The 16,477-nt window shown below is 34.0% G+C and overlaps 1 non-coding gene across 1 annotated transcript; it reads right to left on the bottom strand.

The window, feature by feature from the left end:
- Positions 1-12,147: 12,147 nt before the first annotated feature.
- LOC128591645 (U1 spliceosomal RNA) lies at positions 12,148-12,310 on the bottom strand. The gene has a single exon (XR_008381607.1). It is a non-coding gene; the product is annotated as a U1 spliceosomal RNA (small nuclear RNA).
- Positions 12,311-16,477: the final 4,167 nt, after the last annotated feature.

The following is a 16,477-nucleotide window of genomic DNA, read 5'->3' as shown; positions in this document are numbered from 1 at the left end:
GCATAGATTGACTGACTGGATTAAAAAACACAAGCCTGCTATTTGCTGTCTGCAGGAAAAACACCTCACATCAAAAGACAAATTAAAACTCAGAGTTAAGGGGTAGAAGGCAATTTTTCAGGCAAAAGGAATTCGAAAGAAAAGAGGGGTTAAATCTTATTTTCAGATACACGTAGATTCAAAGCAATTAAAGTCAAAAAAGACACATCATATTGGTCAAGGGAAAAATACAACAAGAAGACATTTCAATTCTAAATATTTATGCACCCAATTTAAATGCTCCCAGATTCTTGAAACAGACCTTACTTAGTGTGAGCAATATGATATCCTTTAACACCATGGTAACAGGGGACTTTAACAGCCCCCTCTCAGAGCTAGACAGATCCTCTAAACATAAATTAAACAGAGATATAAGAGATTTAAATCAAACCCTAGAACAACTATGCTTGATAGACGTATATAGAACGTTCCATCCCAAAGATAAAGAATATACATTCTTCTCATCCTCCCATGGAACATTCTCCAAAATTGATCATATCCTAGTATACAAAACAAACTTCAACAGAATCAAAAGAATTGAAATTCTACCTTGCAACTTCTCAGACCACAAGGCACTAAAAGAGGAACTCAACTTCAACAAAAACGTTCAACCTCACACAAAGGCATAGAAATTAAACAACCTTGTGCTGAATGACAGTTGGATGCACGGTGAAATAGAAAAAGAAATCATTAACTTCCCTGAGTATAACAACAATGAAGACACAAGCTACCAAAACCTGTGGGATACAGCAAAAGTATTCCTGAGAGAAAACTTTATTGTTTTAGAAGCCTGCATTTGAAAAACAGAAAGAGAGCACATCAACAAACTCACAAGCCATCTTATGGAATTGGAAAAAGAAGAACAATCTAAGTCTAAACCCAGCAGAAGAAAAGAAATATCCAAAATTAAATCAGACATTAATTAAATTGAAAAGAAAAGAATCATTCAGAAAATTAATGAAACAAGGAGTTGGTTTTTTATTTATTTATTTATTTTTTTTATTTTTTTTGTAGAGACAGAGTCTCACTTTATGGCCCTCGGTAGAGTGCCGTGGCCTCACACAGCTCACAGCAACCTCCAACTCCTGGGCTTAAGCGATTCTCTTGCCTCAGCCTCCCAAGCAGCTGGGACTACAGGCGCCCGCCACAACGCCCGGCTATTTTTTGGTTGCAGTTCAGCCGGGGCCGGCTTTGAACCCGCCACCCTCAGTATATGGGGCCGGCGCCTTACCGACTGAGCCATCGGTTTTTGAAAAAATTAATAAACCTTTGGCCAGACTAACCATAAATGAAAAAGTAAAATCTCCAGTAATCTCAATCAGAAATGATAAAGGGGAAATAACAACTGATGCCACAGCACAGAGATACAAGAGATTATCTCTGAATACTACCAGAAACTCTATTTCTAGAAATATGAAAATGTCAAGGAAATGGATCAGTATTTAGAATAACAACCTCTCCCTAGACTTAGCCCAGATGAAATAGATCTCCTGAACAGACTAATTTCAAGCACTGAGATCAAAGAAACAATAAAAAAACTCCAAAAAAAAAAAAAAATTAAAAAACGCCCTAGTCCAGATGGCTTCACACCAAAATTCTATCTAACCTTCAAAGAAGAGCTTATTCCCATATTGCAGAAATTATTCCAAAAAATTGAGGAGGAAGGAATCTTCCCAAACACGTTCTATGAAGCAAACATCATGCTGATACCAAAATGAGGAAAAGACCCAACTAAAAAGATAACTTCAGACCAATTTTACTAATGAATATAGATGCAAAAATTCTCAACAAAATCCTAGCCAATAGATTACAGCTTATCATCAAAAAACTCATACATCATGGTCAAGTAGGTTTCATCCCAAGGATGCAAGGCTGGTTTAATATACGTAAATCCATAAACATTGCTCCCCATATCAACAGAAGCAAAAACAAAGCCCATCTGATCCTCTCAAGAGACGGAGAAAAAGCGTTTGATAAAATCCAGCGTCCTTTTCTAATAAGAACACTGAAGAGTTAGGCATAAGTGGCACATTTCTTAAACTGATTGAAGCTATCTATGACAAACCCACAGCTAATTTTTTACTGAATGGAGTTACACTGAAAGCTTTTCCACTTAGAACTGGAACCAGACAAGGTTGTCCTCTGTCGCCATTACTATTCAACACAGTGCTGAAAGTTCTAGCCAATACAATTAGGCAAGACAAGAAAATAAAGGGCATCCAAAAGGGAGCAGAGGAAGTCAAACTCTCCCTCTTTGCTTATGATATGATCTCAAAGAGTATTTTAAAGTAATTATGAATTCACATTCTGATCTTTCATTGGCTAACAATTATTTAACTATGTCATTTAGATTACCTATAAGACTCTCGAGCCTGGAACACCCTTCTAAAATAATAAAACAAATAGTTTTATTTTAAACCATGGTTATAGAAATTAAATTTGGCATTTGCATAAAAGAATAAAAACATTTTTGTTTCTATTTCCCCTATTTTAATCTACATTAACAAATGTAAAACTATTAATCAAATAATTTATACTTCAAAATTGAGATAAACATAACTTCCGTGGATATTGTAATATAATAATGTGACTTGTAAATCTAAATGAATATACATATATATGGATACTATTTTTCAGTGAGATGAAATAATTCATTTCTTGAACATAACCAAGTCCTCTTGTGTTATTTTGTAAAATACATTTTTCTGGAGATATTATTATACTTAATTTTTCTGTTGCCTTCAGTTTTTTTTAAGATTCAGATTTTTAATAAGAGTATCTTCTTAAGAACATTCCTTATATGGATACACCTCTATGATATGATTGTAAATAACATATTTCTTCTGTTGGAGTCATCATTTTTTTTTTTTTTTTACTTTAAAGTTTCTTTTTATTGAGGGGTAATATTTCCCAAAAAATGCTATGAATACTTTTCCTTGTTACACTTTAGTCAGCATTTTCACGTATGTATCAGATGGATGAAGAAAAAAAATGGTAATACAACCTGGAGGCTGAAAGTTTAATGCAAGAAAACATAGAAATAGAGAAGTCAGTTGTCATAGCAACATAATATGGCTATATTCACATTACCCTTTTCTCACTAGAGGTATTTTCAAAGCTCCATAAAGTTGTTCCAAGTACCTTGGGAAGGTAGTCTATGTGTGTTTAATATAGAGTTTTAAGGTACTGTTAGCATAGGCCATAGTCACTAGAAGAAATTATTTGTTTTAAATTTAATTCTGAAAGTACAATCATTTAGGAGGATTCCTAGCAACATAGTGTTTATGGAATAATGTATAGTTAAAACTAAGCTTTTGCTTCTTTCCAGGAGATATAAAGACAAAAGTATCCTATAGTAGTATTCTAAAATTGTCCCAAGGTTTTACTAAATTTGTTTTCTTTATTTCCCAGTAGCTTTTCAATGATTTTTATAATAAAGAAGGAGGTGTCATATAACTTCTTTTACCAATAAATAATATATATTTTATGCTACATCTTTAAATCGACGTGGTTCTAACCTTTTGACACTCCTATGTTTACTTCAATATAATATTAGGATATTAAGAATGTCATTATCGGGCGGCGCCTGTGGCTCACTGAGTAGGGTGCCAGCCCCATATACCGAGGTTGGCAGGTTCAAACCTGGCCCCTGCCAAACAGCAAAAACAACAACAACAACAAAATACCCGGGCATAGTGGCGGGCGCTTGTAGTCCCAGCTACTAGGGAGGTTGAGGCAAAAGAATCGCCTAAACCCAGGAGTTGGAGGTTGCTGTGAGCAGATTGACACCACGGCACTCTACCAAGGGTGATAAAGTGAGACTCTGCCTCTAAATGTCATTGTCAAACCAATTCCATAATCTTATCCCAACCTGATCTTTTGCTAGAAAATAAATAAAACAATAACAAACAAAAACATTTACATTACAGAACATAAATAATTATGAAACTCAAATGACACTATTTAATTTTATTTCAAAACTACTTGTTTTTTAACTTTCTTTACCTACTGATTTAACCAATTAAAATTATTAGTATAAGTAATTGCCAAATCAGCACAGATTTGTGGAATAAGCTATTCTATTGTGAAAAAAGAAGTAATAAGACATAGCTGAAAAAAAGAATTATAAATTTCTATTTTTTCAGCTGTTTTATTTAATTGTTAGCTATATTATGAACTAATTTTCTATTTTTATAAAATAGTCTTTTTTAAAAATACTCTACTTTTTAAAATACTATTCCTATTTTTATAAATTTTATAAATTTCTATCTTTTTAGATATGTCTTATTAAATTCTTTGTTCTATTATTTCTTATTAAATTTATAGTTCTATTTTTTCAGCTATGTTTTATTAAATTGTTAACTGAAAACATAGTATAAGGAAGAGTTGGCTTGAGTGAACTAAGAAAAAAAATCTTAAAAATTTATAATGATATCTTTGCCCAGGTATTTTAAAAATATGTTACTACGTGGTAAAATCGTAACTGATTAAAAATGTAATCTTTCCTGGAATTTTGAGTGGGATACAAACATACTTTATTTTATATTTATAACTAACATTAATGATCAAATAATACATGGATTTCTATAGCCCCATTATAATTATGCAAATACAAGCAACAAGGTAATTTAGCAGATTTTAGTATTTTTGATATTAATTTTCTCCCTCCGTACTTAGCTTAAAGTTCTTAGAAAGCATTTGTCCACCTTTAGATATAATAAAACACTCTTAATAGAGATGTAATTGATAAAAAGGGCATTAATTGTTATCAACTGACAAGAAATGACATGGTTCCCAAAATTCTGAAAATGTACTGAAGGCCATAATGCATTGAGCCAGGTGAAAGCCCAGTCAGAGGTGAGAATGTAAAACAGGGAACTGTTCAGAGCTGAGATTACTCTTCAGGCACCACAGCAGAGCCCTAAGGCAATGTTTTTAGCAGATCCCTAGGCTGTGGCTCTCAGGACTCTTCAAGGTGTAGACCTTATATTATAGGAAGTCCACAGCAATGGTCTCCTTTGCATAATATTTGTTTTGCGCCAGTTTTGATTTATTGTTGTTTCCTGTGGTAGAGACACAGACCTCAGGAAATTTCAGGGAAACATATTTTCTTTTTCTTTTTTTTTTTTTTTTTTATTGTTGGGGATTCATTGAGGGTACAATAAGCCAGGTTAGCGCAGTCAGTTGACAATGCCTGGTTTACCCAGGAGCAAAATGACTTTCTCGGATTTGACTCTGCCACTCTGCTATTGTTACAAAACATATGAACACTGATGGTGATGAAGGGCAAGCTAAACGAGACATAGGAATTTCACCACTGTCAGAGAGTATTTCCTGTGTGTTGAAGTTTGCAGAGGTTTTGGAGCATGGTAATCTCTTTAAATAAGACAAATATGAATAAATTCTCCATTTCAAGGGGATGTGTTATTTAAATATGGCACCAATTTATACAGAAAACAATGTATTTGTTTCATCATAAATATACTTGCATATTTAAAAATATAATTCTAATGGAGTAAAACCATAAAATTCTATAACTATGAAGACTTAACATACTAATATGTAATTTACTAGGAGGACACATAGGAAAGCATTGTTACTAATTAACATTATACTGTTTGTCAGACTTTTATGTTTTTGGTTTTAATACAGCAACAGCCTGATTCTTTTTTCCTGATACCGTTTTATTTTCTCACACCTACAAGATGAATAATAAAGCCTTCATATAGTCAACAGGCAAAGATAATGTTATGGGGTTATTGAAAAGTTCTCCACCAATTCATACACCAATTCTAGTATATTCTTTTTACCTTAAATATTTAAAGGTATATAATAGTTTTAATTATTCAACATATGTATTTTAAGATTAAAAAAATTACAATTAAATAAATGTCATTAAAGACAGAAAATACAAGATATCTAATCACATTGCTTTGCTTTAAATGAGAATTTTCACCTGTAATTGTTTTTTAAAATCACTTTCATAAAAAAACAGAATTGCACATTTAATGTCTCAAACAGAAAACATAGAAATTAATTTATTGAGTTTTGTAGATGTTTGATTCCAAGGAAACAATCACAGATATACATTTTAATTTAAAATTAAAAAAGAATATTTTCTTTTACTTACATTAAGGAAAAGATTTTTGAGTCCCAAATACATATTGATGACCATTTTCTACTATTTTTCTCTCTCTTTAAAGTCAATATTTAATAACTTATTTTATCATTTATAAAGGAATATTTTGAAAGAACACTATCCTGAGCATTCCCTGCTCAATAAGGAGCCATATGAACCAAACTAAGCCAAAACAGGAGACTGCAGAAATTGGCCAAAACTAGGTAGAATCCAGATGGCCATGAAAAATGACCTCAGGTTACCCTCACTTCTCATTATGCCCTGCTTACAACGTAACAGCAGAATAACAGAAACTCCTATCAATGCCAGGAAAGTTTACAAACGTTATAGCAGCTCCCAGCAGTTACCCTTTATAATTTAGAAAGGGGAAGAGCCCTGAGTTCTGGGAACTCCTGACCCATTTCCTAACTCAATTATCTTATGAATAATCCTCCTAGTGTTGAAAATAAAATTATAAAGTATAAAATAAGACCCTGGATTCTCACAAAGGGCTACTCTGTGTTTCTCTTAGAGATAGTAGCTGCTATGTTTGTGGGGCAACTTCTGTTTTTATTTTCTTATTTCAATAAACTAGCTTTTGTCTTCCTTCACTGGATCACTCTTAAATTGTTTTGTGTAAGAAGGTAAGAACCTACTTGGCCTTCAGGCCAAACCCAGTTTTGGAGGCTACTGTCCTGTATCAAGAATACTCAAATGATAAAAATCAAGAATAAAAAAGGTGACATAACTACTTACATTATGGGAAAAAATGAATATAAGAGAATATATGACTTGTATACTTAAGAGACAAGGAAAGGTGATACCAAGCTGGAGACACACAAGAAGCAGATGGACACATTAAGAGAAGGCACAGAATTAAGTGGTGTATCTACTAGTTAAGAAAGACCAAAAGTTGACAGCAAAAACTCAAAGCCAGAAAATCAAAAAGGATTCTTCCCTATGGATTTCAAAAGAAACATGGCCCTGGGTGTTACCTTCATTTTGGACTTCTAACCTACAGAGTTGTAAAAGAATAAATTTTGGGGGTGGCGCCTGTGGCTCAGTCGGTAAGGCGCCGGCCCCATATACCGAGGGTGGCGGGTTCAAACCCGGCCCCGGCCAAACTGCAACCAAAAAATAGCCGGGCGTTGTGGCAGGCGCCTGTAGTCCCAGCTACTCGGGAGGCTGAGGCAAGAGAATCGCTTAAGCCCAGGAGCTGGAGGTTGCTGTGAGCTGTGTGAGGCCACGGCACTCTACCGAGGGCCATAAAGTGAGACTCTGTCTCTACAAAAAAAAAAAAAAAAAAAAGAATAAATTTTTGCTGTTTTGAGCTCAAATCAAGAAAAAGAACTATATGCCAACAAGGTAGATAACTTTAATCAAACCAAAAAAAAATTAGAGAAAACAAAAGGTTACCAAAATAATATAAGAAGAAATATAAAATAGGAATAGCGATATAATAAATTACAATTGTAATTTAAAAACTAATAAATTAAGCTCAAGCCCTGGGAATGGATAATTCAATCAAAAATTTAAAGAAAATTAACACTAATTTTTCATAGAATCATCTAGAAAATAAGAAAAAAAAGCATAAAAATTTAGAGGAAATGAAGTGCCTACAAAAATACGGGATTATGTAAAATGCCCAAATGTAAGAGTCATAGGAATTCTTGATGATGAAGAAGAAAACATGCATGGGCTGGAAAACGCGAGGGAATAATTCAGGGAAACGTCCCTGCTCTTCCCAGAGGTTTAGATATCCACATACAGGAAGCCCAATGCGCATGTCATAGATACACTGAGAAGCAGCAATCACCAAAACACATAGTCATTAGACTGGCCAATTCAATATGAAGAAGGAACTCCTGCCAGCCATAAGATGAAAATGTGAAGTCAGCTACAAAGTAAAGGCCACCAGGCTAACTGCAGACTTCTCCATTGAGACCTTATAAGACAGAAGGGACTAGGGCCCCATCTTCTGTCTTCTTAAACGGGAACAACTGCCAACCTAGAATTTTGTACCATGTAAAACTACATTTCATATATGAAAGAGAAATAGTTTTCCAGACAAGCAAACACCGAGGAAATTTTTTCAAGACCAGGACTGCACTGCAGGAAATACTCAGACCTGCATTATACACAGATCAGCACTATTGACACCCACCAGTGTAAAACTGCCCCAAAGCTCAACATAAGAGCTTCATTTCATAAGTGAAAACATATTATTGACTAGAACTCAATTTTTTTTTTTTTTTAAGACTGAGTCTCACCTGGTAAACCTTGGTAGAGTGCTGTGGGGTCTCAGCTCACAGTAACCTCAACTCTTGGGCTCAAGCGATTAACTTGCCTAAGCCTCCCAAGTAGCTAGGACTACAGGCACCCACCACAACACCCAACTATTTTTTTTTTTTTTCTTAGAGACAGGGTCTCTCTCTCTCTCTCACTCAGGCATGTCTTGAACACCTGAGCTCAAGCAATCCACCTGACCCCCCTCCCAAAGTGCCAGGATTATAGGCATGAACCACCACACCCAGCATTGATTTTTTTTTCTTTTTGCATTATAAAATGCATCTTTCCATTTAGTCTTTCCTTGGTGTCAGAACATAACGGTCTTCTATCCTTTTTGAATTTCTGTTCTTCACATCACTCACAAGCTAAGTGATAGGATTTCTCCTTCAAGAAAGTTGTATCTGTACTTTGTCGCCACCTCTTTCTTATCTGTGGAGTGAAGGAGGTAGCTGTTCACAACCGAAACTTCCATCAGCCAGAAGAATGTTTTCCACCATTTATTTGTAGTACATCCTTGTAAATCCACAATATCCACAGAACAGATTAGCTCTGTTCACTCTTCCCATAACTTTTTGTGTTCAAAAAATAGCTGTCAAATTTCAAACTGAACAGGCTGTTTCTTCCCTTGACCAGTGATCAGCAGGGTTTGAGGGCCAAAGAATGTGCTCAGCATCGTCACTAACCACTTGTCATTGACTGAGAGGCACGTCATTTTTCATATCACATCGATAGGCACATAATTAATATTCCTCCAGTTTCTTCTTTTTCAGATCACTTGGAAAATCATTCCTAGAATCCATAACTGTTTGTGTTATATGTACTTTCATTTTATGCAATTCCTAAGAATGTTGAGGCCTTTGTAGAACCTATCAGTGTAGACATAACAGCATAAACCACGTGTATGTGCTTGCAAAACTTGTAGCAAACAAATCACTATTTAACATGTAAATGCTAAATCAGTACAAATAAGACTTTCTGCTGTTGTCTTACCATAATAGGGAATAGGAGAAACCCCAGAACCATTTTCTGAAACACATAGGTGAATACTTTATAGGCCCAACTTTGTAAGCTTCTTCAGATTGTAGCTCTCGAATTGAAACTTTCCTTTGAAACCTACTGTGTTCTCATCTACAGCCACATTGTGTCCTGGTATAGAAAGTTCTTTGCATTTATTGTCAATATACTCGCTAACGTTCTTCACCTTGCTTCCCTGAGTACACACACTCCTTTGAGCCATGACAAGAGAAACTAAATGCAGCATCCAAAATATTTGGGGAAAAAAAAAAAACAGAGATGAAGGGAAACATATTTGAAAAATTGGGTTTGGTCTGGCCAATCTTTGGTAAAATAATCATCTAATTGCTCCTTCAAATTGAAAGCATGTTCAGGATTACAACAGAGATGGCTTCACCAAAAGTACTTCTAATGGGAAAATTCATAGCCCCAAAGGCATACATCAAAAAGGCAGAAAGATGACAAATTAACAGAGTAATACCATCTCTCAAGGAAACAGAAAAGGAAGAGCAATCCAAATACGAAGCCAGCAGAACAAAATAAATAACTATAGGTCAGAAGTAAATGAAATGGGGGAAAAAACATCCAAGGATAAGATGAAAGTTTGGTTCTTTAGAAAGATAAATGATATTGAAAGGCCTCTTTTGTAACTAATTTTTATTAGTGCATATAAAAAGGTGGACATTTTTAATGTGTACATGTTGATAAGTTAGGAGATAAGCAATATACTCATGAAAGCATCACTCGTAAACATATCAATAACTTCCCAATGTCTCTTCCCTCTCCTCTAATATCATTTATGCTATTGTTGCTGTTTTGTCAGAATGCAACTTAAGTTCTAATCTCAGCAAATGTTAAGTGTACTATACAATAAAAATAGCTGTAAGCATTATGTTGTGCAATAAATCTTCAGAACTTAATTATCTTGTGTAACTGAAACTTGGTACATTTTCACCATCATATCCCCATTTCTCTCTTCTCTAGCCCCTGGCAGCCACCTTCCTACTCTCAGCCTATTTTTAGTTTCATGTTACAATATATTTAGCATTAGTGGGAACAGGAAAATAGAATCATGTACACTTAGATTCCAGACCTGAGTCTGGTGCTCACTTTCTCCATGACCTTAAGCAATTTTCTCAGACCGTTAGTTTTTCACATATGGGAAATAGCATATTTTATGTCCATAGACCTTGCTTGATGTAGAGATGCATGAAAAACATGAAATTGGGCACCTTTATCAAGGAGTAATATATATTTCATGATGTCAAATGCAAATGGGAACTTGTCATTTACCAATTAGCATATTAAATAATTTGCATTTTGGCAAACATAAATAGGATCTTAGAAATTACATTTAATATTCTTTCCAATTTCTTAGACTAGATATTTATTCGTATGCAAATTATTTACATTACAGTGTGGTCTTATATATCTATACATTGAAAACCGCATTTTATACAGGAAAAGAAAATCCCATTTCCTTTATTTTACGCAACTTACACGTTATATACTCTGAGTCCCATTCTGCTGTGCTTACAAGGGTTATTCTTTGAATTACTTCACCAATTTTCTCTCTTGTTACCTTCTTTTGCTACACAATCAGAAAGTTTGGTATTGATAAATGATCACATATTTACCCTGAATTTACCTGCTCTACTTCCATATTCAATAGGTACAAAAAACATTAACTCCAATTATGTATTTGAGTGAGTTATTTAAGAAGTTACTTCTTATGGTTCTCATTGTATTTATGGTGGTGATTATTAAAAATCTGTTAATTTTTATTTGATGTTTACTATGTGTGTTTCAAAGAAATATATCACCATGCACATTGTAAAGATCAAATAAATGAAATATTTATAATCGATATATTTACAACCTATTCAAAACAGGGAAAAGATAATGACAAAAAGAATGATATACATTCTGAAATCTGTTATTGATTCCTTCTGGAGATATTTTAAAGCTTGGTCTCCTTGTACTTTCACAGGGGAAGAGTTTAGCTGAACAGTTTTGTGATTCAAAAAATTATGTTATTGTTCCAAGGACTGAGACTGTGTTATTTATGGAAATTTGATCACTAAATGATATATTTGAGAGCTCCTATAAGGAAAAGAATATGTCTTGAAATATAATGCATTAAATAAACATTGCCATAATGTTAAACATTTCTATAAAAAACAAAATATAACTATAATATGCTTTAGGAACAAAAAGGGACTTCAAGTACCTTCCCTGTTCTAATTTGAAAATTCCCCATGATATGACCTCTAAGTCACACAGAAGAAGAGATGTTATAAACATGTTTGAAAGTGATGTCCACTGCATCTCAGGAGACATGTGAGGTCAGACATATCCGTCCTTTTGCATTTTTAATTGTATCATCCTGTCCAAAGTACAGTCCACTTGAAGGAAAATTTCTAGGTGACTTTCAACAAAAAGCAGGAGGTTTTTATGAAATATGTCCATGAAATTAGGTTCAGGGATTGTCTTTGAGAAAATCCACACTTGGCAACCTTGTGATGATTACATTTCTTGCTTTTATGTTTAGTAATCTTAACATGCATGTTTCTAGAGATTTGAGACTTTTTTTTTTATTAGACAGGTGGTTTATTTTCCATATTATATATTTTTATATTAACATCATATTTTTAAGGATAGTTATATTTTATTTATTTTTTATTCATCAGGGGAGAGCATGAACACCATCCCCCACTACCACAAATTATGCAGAAGAATCTCCCACATTTGGGGACTCACAGGGGTCAGCACATCCAGAGTGAAATGGTTAAACCAAACCCTGGGAAAACCACCTTCATGATCGTGGTATCTCTCCTTCCAGGTAAGTATGCTAGGATACTTTTAGTAGGAAATATCAGAATATTTCAAATAAAACTGGCTTAAACAGAGAATTTTTAATTCTTATGCATGATATCTAGTTTTTGGTGAAACAGATAAATAATTCTGTAGGTGACTTTCAGCCTTCATTGTCTCATGCACAACATTGAAAAGGCTTTCCTCGTGAGCTATCAGTGTTGCGAGTCTAGTAGATGGGAGAGTAACACTCAGATACGGTGACATTCGCAGGATGCAGGGAGCAACATTTTGCATGTGTTTTCTTGTTAGTGGCAGGAACCATTTCCCCAAAGCTCTCTCATTACTCTTGTTCCACACTGCACTCAGCATGGGCTTAAATACTCAGTGATATGCTTCTTTTCAGCAAGTGCCTCAGTATACTGAGATTTGAGTTGGAATACATATTGTATAGTTAATCATAAATATCCCCATACAAAGATTTCCTTATTATAAAAACAAATTAGAAAACATAACAACACCACCATCTACAAGGACAAGGAGTTTATCTTCAGGGAAATCAAAATCCTGAGGACTCGGGGAGTCTGAGAGTGGGGTCTTCTGTCTTACAAAACAAGAAAACCAAGGAAGAAAGCTAATAAGGCAAGAAAGCCAAATAAAACCGATAGGGCATAACCTTTAGAAAGACTGGAATGTCTTTGAGGAAACAGTAGATGACAAATGGATTGCTCTGCTATTTCCTTGTACAAACAGCCAAAGCAAATAACCTGCAACATTTTCTCCACTACCCTGTTTCCCCCAAAATAAGACATCCTCTGAAAATAAGACCTACTTACAGGAAAGATAAGATGTCCCCTGAAAATAAGACCTAGCGCATCTTTGGGAGGACACCTTAAAATAAGACACTGTCTTATTTTGGGGGAAACAGGGTAGGAATTCTCTATTCTCTATCCTTTGATAGATGAAGGAATTATTAAATGAACATAGTATACTTCCCAAATTCATCAACAAAAATGTATCAATGGCTATATTGAGGCTCTACTTTCTATTTAAAAAAGAGATTTAGATATTTTATACACTTTCATACAGTATATTATTTACTATGCTATGTGTTTAGTGTGTGTGTGTATGTGTACGTGTGTGTGTGTGTGTCTGTGAACTTGTCTGGGCCACAGGGTGCCCAGATATTTGGTCAAACAATATTCTAAGGGTCAAAGTCAAGGGATTTTGGTGAGATTTGCACTTGAATTGGTAAATAAAGCAGATTGCCAAGCTGAAATGCTTGAGCCTTATTCAATCAGTTGAAGGTCTGAATAGAACAAAAAGGCTCTTGCCTCCCCTTGTGCAAGAGAGGCTTCCTTCTGCCTGAGTGCTTTTAATCCTAAACATCAGCTCTTCTAGGGTCTTGAGCCATACAGTCTCCAAACTGGAACTTACCCTGTCAGTTGTGGTTTGGAGGCCTTCAGACAGACTGAAACTCTATGTATGGTCAAGTTTCCTGATCTTAAGGGTGCTGACTCGCAAGGCAGATGTTAGGTTCTCTCTCTCCTCTCAATATTTACATACTTATATGTATTGTGTATGCATGATTTATTTCTCTAGAAAACCCTCAACATGCAAATAAGCAGACATCTTAGAAAAGATTTTTGGGTGGTGGAAGTAGTGACATAATAAATTTAAACAGAAATGATGACACAGAAATAATCAGATGAGTTTGTCTTTATAAGTCCTAAGACATAAACTACTTACTTAAGGTTATAATATACAAAATGTTATGCTGACCATTTTACTTATAGTTAAACAATTAACTCATACTTTATATATTAAATTACAATATAATATATAAAAAAACATTTTAAAAGTCTTTTACTGGCATGGGGATTTTTATCTCTGACTCACTGGAAAAAAAAATCTGTGTTTAAATAGTTAAACTTATTGTTAACTGACATTATTTAACAGGGTCCATATTTAAGTTTTTATTTATTAGTCACAAATTGCCTGAAGTATTTTTTATATGGTATGTGATCTTCAGTAGCATATTAAACATAACCATAACCAACTATATGTTCTGTTAGTATTTAAATCTTAATCACCTGTCTCTGTATATGTCACCAATTAAGCATTTAAATTTTGTTTTTCCAAATTATAAGGCTATCAATTAATGTGGCTATTAATCCTCGTTAATTGTGGTAGTTTTTCACCATGGAATTGAAGTGTCACTGTTATCATGATGTAGTGTTCCACCCTTACCAATTGTGTGACTCTGAAAGAGCTCAGAGACAGTATGTCTTGGCATCTTCATCTATTAATGGGGCTAAAAATACTACAATAGTACGTACAATAATAGGTATGAGAATGAATTAATGTGTATTACATATATAAGTAAAAAAATTGAAAATATCCTGATGTATAGTTAAAGTAATTATTGACTAGCTAAATAAATCACTATATATTTCTAAATATTAGGTCTTCTTCTGGAATAACAGGACATTTCATTGAACTGCCTATGTTTATATTGAACAAAACATTATGTTTGCTTTATGATATGTTCCCTAATAATAAGGAGAGGAAAGGCATCACATTCTTCTTCAAATATCAATTCTTTTTCCATAAGTACATATTAGTACCATTGTACTAAGTTCTCAAATGAAGAGCGAGGCACATAATCTAAAAAATAAACACCTCATTCAGATTTTTCACATTGTAGTTACATTAAAGACTAATTGGGAAAGATTTGCCATGCTTTTTTAATTTAAAATTTCCTCCCATCTAGGAATTTCAAAGTTACATAAATTAAAATACAGTATTTAATTTGACATTCTAGCAACAAAGCTATATTCTTGTAATGACAGAGCAATTTAAAAGGTCAAAAAATTTATGCTGTGTGAACTATTATTTCAATAATTGGTCCATATGTGAAATATAATAATTTTCTCATCTTTCAATTGAAAGAAAATATTTTAGCATTTAGCAATTAATTTCCCCAATGTATAATTATTATGAGGATAACATGAGCATAATTCATCTTTCGGGAAGTTGTATGTCTGCTGAGTACCACCTAAAGGAGGAATTTAATTGAAACAAACACTAGCAAATTCTATGGCTTCCTTTTGTTAATTGGTGTTTGGAGGCTGTTTGGAGGTTTCCAATTATCGATCCCCAAACCCCACAATAACACCAATTAAAAAATAAGGTCACCTTCCCTTTCCACTAAGGAGTATTACTAAGAAGTAACAGAAAGAACCGCACGTATCATAGTTTTGTTATGTTTATATCTGGTTTAATGAAGATCTTTCAAAAAGATTTAAATATGGACCTGGTTTAAATGTTGCCAAAGTTGGGATTATGCTATGATTGTTTGCATGGGGAAAATGTTCAACAGTACAGGTGTGCATTCCTTAATTACTTTATTCACTTATTTATTTCTGAAAACTTAGTTTGAAGAAGTGGAATATATTTAAAACCATATGTAAATTACTATGAAACTTAATAAGCATAAGTATGTTTAGCAACTCATTTTATTTTCAATATACACTAGAGTAATGTAGTAAGTTGTTATTTATTGTTTATTTGTAAAGCCAGCAACTAACATATTGAATCAGCATGCTCTCTGGTTCTATGAAAAATATATTTGTAAAATTTTACAGTAAGCTTAATGAAGAAAATTTACCTAGAGATGTTTATGTCAGAATTTTTACCTATCCCAAACTAAGAATGAAGACCAAACTAAGAATGAAGAGAGATAAAAGACACAGAAAGGAGGCTGGGCATGGTGGCTCACACCTGTAATCCTAACATTCTGGGAAGCCAAGGTGGGTGGATTGCTTGAACTTATGAGTTAGAGACCAGCTTGAGCAAGAGTAAGACCCTGTCTCTAAAATAATAGAGCAGTGTTGTGGTGGGCGCATATAATCCCAGCTACTCAGAAGGCGGAGGGAAGAGGATCATGTGAGCCCCAGTATGACATCATGGCACTCTACTGAGGGTGACAAAGTAGTGAGACTCTTTCTCCAAAAAAAAAAAAAAAAAAAAGACACAGGAAGAAATAGTCTCCTATATGCAGCTGTTCACAGAATTATTGTTAGAAACAAAATTGAAGGTAGAAACTTTAAAAACTAAGAACAGAATAAATATGGTAAGGCATTAAACAACTCAAGTTATTCTTTTTCTTAATATTTATCTTCATTCTGATGCCCTACTACC

This window comes from Nycticebus coucang, chromosome 1, assembly GCF_027406575.1.
Source record: "Nycticebus coucang isolate mNycCou1 chromosome 1, mNycCou1.pri, whole genome shotgun sequence".
In the NCBI taxonomy this organism is placed as follows: domain Eukaryota; kingdom Metazoa; phylum Chordata; class Mammalia; order Primates; family Lorisidae; genus Nycticebus; species Nycticebus coucang.
Note: the sequence above shows the minus strand (reverse complement) of the source record. Positions and strands in the feature narration are given on the sequence as shown.